The following is a 7,609-nucleotide window of genomic DNA, read 5'->3' on the forward strand; positions in this document are numbered from 1 at the left end:
ATAAATGCAATATTGAAATCCAGGTACGAACAAACCCTTTCAATCATAGTTGCCAACTTGGTGCTTTAAGCACTAGATTTAGTGCTTTTTGAAAATTAAAACGCCAAAAAATATTACTTAGTGCCTAGTGCCTTCTTTGGTGCTTTTTTTGAACTAATATTACTCCGAGATAGTTAAAACCTGAAATAATTTGAAATATTATAAGCTGCGGTGTCTCATGAAGATGCGGAATTTACAAGAATATACAAATTTAAATTTGTCGGCCGCTGTGGTGTAGTGGTAAGCAGTGCGCGCTTCCACTCCGCAATGCCTGGGTTCAACCCCTGGTAAAAGCAACATCGAAAAAAAATAATAGAAAAAAGGTTTTTCCTTAACAGCGGTCGTCCCGCGGCAGTGTATTTCTGCCATGAAAACCAGCTTCTCATAAAAATACAATGACCGTTCGGAGTCGGCGTTAAACTGTAGGACCCTCCGCTTTGTTTGACGACATCAACGCGCACGCCACAAATCGGAAGAGAAGCTCGGCCAAACACTAACATATGTGTAAGCGCCAATCTATTATTATTAATGTTAATGTTAGCGCTGACTCTTATGTTAAATAGCAATCGTGGGGAAACAATGTAGGGCTCCGAATATTTAGCCAACAGCATATTTTTATAAAGTGGACTCATTTTATACAAAGAACCAATTTTAATTATACAATACGATATTTTGATTTCAAAATACCAGGTGCTCATACATATGAAGTACCAAGCTTTCCATCCCAGCCAACCCACCGCAGGGTGCACCATTTAGACTCCGAAAAGAGTCCCAAGGAGCATATCCGCGGGAGAAAAGTGCCTTTTCAATATATATGAAAAAAATGTACCTTTAGGACTCCTTAAATGAGTGATTTCGGAGTTCCATAAAGCTCCCTTAGATAATCCGCAAAGACTCCGTACGGACTCCCCAATTCAGCTATGATTTTGTGAAAAGGACTCCTAAAATCATCCGAAGATAACCTAGATGGAGTGTTTTGGGAGTGCTCCAAAAATAGACCGAAAAGGAGGCTTTACGGTTTCTGAAAATACTCACAATTTCATTTATAATTATAATTACATAAATTTCTTTTATCTTTCTTTTTTATCAAAAAAACGCTAAATTACAGAAAATGGTTTAACATACACTACGTTGCATAATTATAAGTTTTAATTAATTTCTCATAAAAATATTGTTAATTCTGCAACAAAAAAAAAATATAAATAAATAATTTCAAGCTTTGTGTAAAAACTATAAAAACGTGAACAAATTTTTACCAAAATTTCACACTTTTAATATAGAATTTTTAGAAAAATAAATGTTCAAAACTTATCATTAAGTGGCGGTACCATATTTATGCAACGCAGTGTATTATTAAGTACAATAACAAATCAAAGAGGAAAAATAATGTGATATAAAACAACTTTTTATCTCTTTTTAAAACACGTTCTTTTGAGGTTTGGAACCATTTCGCGCTCGCTCTATTCAATTATTTTCCAGAACCAGCAAACTTCCTATTAAATGTGTCTGAAAAGTTCTAATGTTAGCCAAAAGTTATTTGTATGTGTTGTTTTTCACCTTTAAATGCATTCGCAACAGCCAAAATATCAATAGCTTTTTTGGCGGTGTCCCTTTCCACGAATATTCCGAAGCGACGTTGTCATTTACCGGACACCGAATTTACCGCACTCTTATTTTTTTCACTTATAAAAATTCAATTGATTTAATTTTTTTTCAGTCTATGACATTAAAAATCTTATAGACTAGATGCAAAAAAACTAAAAACAAGATTTAAAAAAAACACTTCGACTCCCTTTTCAAACCATACTTGGAGCGTTCCGAAAACGCTCCTACGAGGTGTTGCTTAGGGAGTCCCTTTTAACTCCATACTCGGAGCGCTCAGAAAATGCTCCTACGAAGTGTTGCTTTTGGAGTCCCTTTTCACTCCATATTAGGAGCGCTCCGCCTTTGGCTGGCTTGGATACGCATACATTTGTTTGTAGAGGTTTTTATTCGTTTGTAGAAGCCTTTGGAAATTTACAAAGTAGAATTTTGGAAATTTAAAAATTTATACAAACAATTTTCTGCTTAGAAATAAAAAACTTGTGACTTCACATGTATATGCGCCTGGTATTGGGAAATGAAAATATCGATTTGACAATAAAAACTGGTCATAAAGAGAGGTCGCGGGAAAATGGACACACATTTTTGGTTATTTAAAAAAATTACATAATATGTATGTACATAAATCATGTCTATGTATTAAATTTCAAACATTGAAGCATCCGGCGAGAAATGTAAAACAATATTTTAAGTATATATTGGAATAAAAAGATAATGTATTTCTTTTTTTAACATTATGTTTAATGCTAACATTTTAAAAGAAAAAACTTCATAAGCATACCCATGATACAAATATTTAAAGGTAGTTTCACTTCTTCTTTTTATCCGCTATTGCTCCCATTTGACGTAAACTGTACTTTTGACGTGTTTGTGTTTTATAAAGCTGTTTACGCTTAATAAAGTAAAAAATTAAACAAAAAGTGTGAATAAACGTCTGGTGCACAATTTAAAGATAAGTAAAACATCAAACATTTCTGTAAATGTGATTAATTTAATTTGATATTCTTAATTGCATGTGCCGAGTGTTTTGTTTCATATAATATATTGTTGTTGTACAATTGTTCTTGTTTGTGCACATTGATTTTGCTGTTTTTTGTCTTTTTGTCATTTCTGCTGTTTCATCTTTATCACAGCTGTTTGCGTTGTGTTTATTAGGTGTCAAACATACAGTGTATTTAAAACTGTTCGCTACATAGCTTTCAAGCCGATATTTACCAGCTGATTGATTCTCTGACTGATACACCGTTTTCAAAACTGTTTTGCTTTTTTGCTTCTAAAACCTATAAATAAATATCATTTTAAACATGCCGTGTATTTATACTAATTGCCACGTTAAAACCGACTCCTATGTATCATGCTGGCTCTGCGATGGGATTGCCCATATAAAATGTGCTAGTTTGAGCGGTAGGGTGTTAGACGCTATTAATGAAGGAAAGGGTCTTCGTTGGTCTTGTCAAAAATGTAGATCAACCAAAGTAGATTTATTTAAATTCTTTAGGCAATCTAGAAATGGTTTTTCTGAGATCGGGAAGGATTTGTCGGTTCTTGTTGAGAAATTTAAGCATTACGAAAAATGCTTAAGTCTTTCGCATATCTCGACAACCCTCCACTCTCTGAGGATAGCCGAGAAAATAAAGGTAGGCGTGTTATTAGTCCACTTAAGAATATAGTCACTGAATCTAGTCAGAAAAATCCTCCATCCTAGTCCTTAGAACTTAGAATCTTTCTTCTCCATGCCCTCAGGCATTGGAACCTCCGCTATCTAAAGCCATATCAATTAGGGCTACATTTAAAAATAATAACGTCAATCAAACCGTTGATTTAACAGTGTTGCCATCAACATCTGAAGCTGCACTGTCTAACTCAGTTCCTCCGAATAATTCGGAACCCAGCACGTCAGATATCACCTCCAAAAAGTTGGTTGTTATTCCTCCGAGAAGATAAATCTTTGTCACTAGATTTGCTAAAGATACTTCTTCGGATGATATAAAGTCATACATATCGACTAAAATTAGAACTAAAGATGTATTTGTTCGTAAAATTAATTTTAAATACGATCGCGATATTTCTTCTTTTAAAATTGATGTAGCTGATTTTGTTCGCGAGTTTGAATATAAACCTAATAAAAGTAATAACAACGTAGCTAAAATTTCTAATCTTAATTCGGATTCAAAAAACTAACTCGCAAGTCTAATTTAAGTATTTACTATCAAAACGTTAGATTAACTACTTATATTTAAAAGGTTTTGACTGCAATTATAATATTATTTACTTGACCGAGACATGGCTGCCAATTGCTTGGCACGCATTCATATACGTACCCATTGTCAAAACTAACAAGCCAACACCGATGGCCAAAGTTAGTGAACAAAAAGCCAAACAATTTTCCAATGAATTTTCTTTTTTGCTTATCCAATCTACCGAACATCTATATACTCATTCAAAATATCAACTCTCTAAAATCCAACCCAATTTCTTACACAAAGTGAACAACGATTCAAGCAAGAAATGCCAAAACCACTCGACCATCAAAAGTGGAGAGAAATCTCTTTCAAACAAATCCCAGTCAGTAAAGGGACAGCATTTACCACCGATCAGAATGTCATATTTCCCTACATACAATCTGAATCATGCAACTTAATCGCATTTCGAATAATCATTTCGAAAGCAGCAAGTCCTCTGTTCAAACATCTTTGAACATGTGTCAATACATACGAACATACATATATGCCTGGGTCTTAAAAATACTCAAACTTAAAATTGTAATAAACATTTCTAATCCTTGAATATACAAAGGAAAGACAAAAATTGTGCACTTCCACCAAAACTAAAATACAGTCCACTGAATAAAATATAGATAGAAGAAAATATAATTTGTACACTTACATTCACTTATATAAATTCGTATGTATGTATCCAAACACAAACATACGATAAGAATATCAAGTGCATTCGACGCATAAAAGTAGGTAATTAAATGTAAGGAACGTTCGCGAGAAACAATAAAATATTGAATCGGTTGATCCTTTATCAGTTGTAAAAATATAAACACACATAAAATGCAGCGCATACGGGAAACATTAATATATCAATGCTGCAATTGCAAATGTTTCTTTCGTTGTGAGCGGACGTGTTTTCACTGTGTCGTGGGGTGCGCGCATTTGATAATACGTTTTCTTATACATATTTAATAACTCTATTATTTACAATGTTTTGCCCAAAATGCAATGAAAAAGTTGATCGCTCCGGCGTTCCTAAAATTGCGTGTGGTGACTGTGGTATCTATTTTCATGCCGCTTGTGCAAGGGTTACTGTTGTTGATTTGGATTACATGAAGGCGAATAACATCAAACATCGATGTGATCCATGCAATGTTTTGCGCCGGCAATCTCTACATCTGCAGCCATTGCCGGGCGCTGCTTCTGGAGTTACAGCGGATGGTGCTGCTGCGTCTGGATCGATGCTAACTCCACAAGCAGCCAACAAATCCTCAACAGCGTCACAGAGCAGACCAAGGCAAGCCACCAACAACGGCCAAAAACAACTACCACAAAAGTCAACGAACAAAACCAGCGTTGATGCTCATAAAAATGCTAATGAGCAAAGCAGTGTGCAAAGAGACAACAACACCAACGCAAATAAAACGGAATCTAACCAGCGCCCTCAGCATGGCCAAGTTAAAAGTGATAGTGTGACAAAGGAGATAAATTTGCAGTTGCTCTATGATGAAATTCCGAGTCTGAAGAAACTAAACTCTGATTTCCTAAACGTAGTAACGGAGCTTAAAGAGGAAAATTTGAAACTGAGCGAGAGAGTGTGCAAACTCGAAAGTGTATTGAACTGGCGAGAACAGCAACTTTTAAGAAGCGCAGTCGACTTTGATGGTGTGCCGGAGCTAACAAGTAAAAAAAATGCGAATGAGTGCGCAAAACAAATTTTAGGCACTGCTTTAAACCTACCTGACTCTTCGAAAGAGATAAGCAGATGCTATGTTAAAAAGTTTAAGCGAACAAGTGTGCTCCGTGTTCACTTTTCATCGATTGAAGCCAAGCAAAGACTGATGGTCCAGAAACGTAAAGCAAAGGGTAAATTGACGACTCATATTTTTGGTGATGCTAGCGGAAACAAAAACAACATCTACATAAACGACAGTCTCACTACCCTGCAGTGAAATCCCAAACTAGTCAGGAAAAATACTAGTTTACAACTAGAATTTCATGACAGAAACCGATCTAGTTCGAAAATGACCAGACTTGTACCAAGTACAAAACGATTTATTCATGCCCTGTTTTATTTGACTTCGACAGTTTAATACAATAAAGTACACAAAATATTATAACTTTTATTTGGCTATATTGTAAACCGTTAAAGCGAGTACGTACTCGCAATTATACCATACCTGTTAAATAATAATTAATATTCATAATGATTATTAATTAAAGCATGTTTATGTTTGGATAACCGTTTAATGATTAAATACGGATATAATTAATTACTTAAAAAATTCTTACTTAAAAAAGTAATTAATTACTTAAAAAATGTTAATTAATTAATTAATTTTAATTACATCATTGTTTCGTTACTTTTGATCATTTTCAATTATTTTTGAGTTGTTTTAATTACACGATTATAATTATTTGATTAATTTTTATCATTAATCATCAAGGCAAACTATAGACAAAAATTAAGAATATTTAATACGAACTTAACACTATTTATTGGCAAATCTAAGGCTGCTAAATAAAAATGTGTAATAAATTAAAGTGTACTTAAAAGTTTTTTATTTTATATTCATGAATTCATTTTATTTTTTTGACTCCCAAAGTAGTTGTTTTCGTCCATAATTTGACTAGTATTTTTCTGTCTATTTTGTACTAGTATGAGACTGGTATATTTCTGACCGATATCTGACAATTGCCATCTCGTAGGACATCCCCATGTTAAAAATACCAGTTGATTGCATGAAAAAAAGATAGTTGGCTGACTAGTTGGGCATGCGGTTCATACTAGTTGTGAAGTAGTTTACAACTAATACATTTGACTACAGGGTAGCTACAACCGAGCTTTGCTTACAGTGGCGAAGAAAACAAAAAAAGAGAAAAATTACAAGTTTCTGTGGGTGAAAAATGGAAGAATTTTGTTAAAAAAGTCTGATGGTGGCGAAGTTGTTTTTTTAAAAACTTTTGACGATTTGTCAAAAGTCAAGTAGTAGTAATTATTATTATTAATTTAAATTTTGTATAATGTTTTTTAGAAATTTTTTAGATAAAAACAACTACGCCGCAGTCAAACCTATTAGCGATTCGAATTTTTTATTTAATTTAAATAACTCTTTTACGGTAATTCACCAAAATATACGAAGTCTTCGGCAAAATTTTGATTTATTGCTCTGCAATCTAGAGGTGTTTAAAAACTCTCCGGATTTAATTTTTGTTTCCAAAATCTGCATATACTCTAATGAAACCTGTGATTTTACAATACCTGGTTATAATTTTTTTGCAAACACTAATGACTCTTATTCTGCAGGTGGTGTTGGAGTTTTTGTGCGTAGCAGTTACGAATGTGATTTTATTAATTATACGTCACTAGCGCGGATATTTTAAAAGTTACATTAAGTATCTCCAAAAGGCTTTTTAGTTTTATGTGTGTTTATAGACTGCATGCGGTCTGTGTTCAAACGTTTTTGGAAGAGTTTTCAGGTCTTCTTTGTAGGGAAAATTCTGGCAATATTGCTATATTAGGAGATTTTAATTTAGATATACTAAACCTAAATGCTACCCTTATGGCGAATCATGGCCAAAAATCATACTTAAGCGAACCAACTCGTATTATTTCAGGAAGTTGCCTTGATCACATTTTCTGTCGGAGTAGTTCTGATACTAACTTTAATAGCCTAAACGTTGATTTAAATATTACAGACCATACCATGACAGGTTTAATAATAAATAATGTTAGCAAAAACAGCAAT

This window comes from Rhagoletis pomonella, unplaced genomic scaffold (assembly GCF_013731165.1).
Source record: "Rhagoletis pomonella isolate Grant_MI unplaced genomic scaffold, Rhpom_1.0 Rhpom_scaffold_00031, whole genome shotgun sequence".
In the NCBI taxonomy this organism is placed as follows: Eukaryota; Metazoa; Arthropoda; class Insecta; order Diptera; family Tephritidae; genus Rhagoletis; species Rhagoletis pomonella.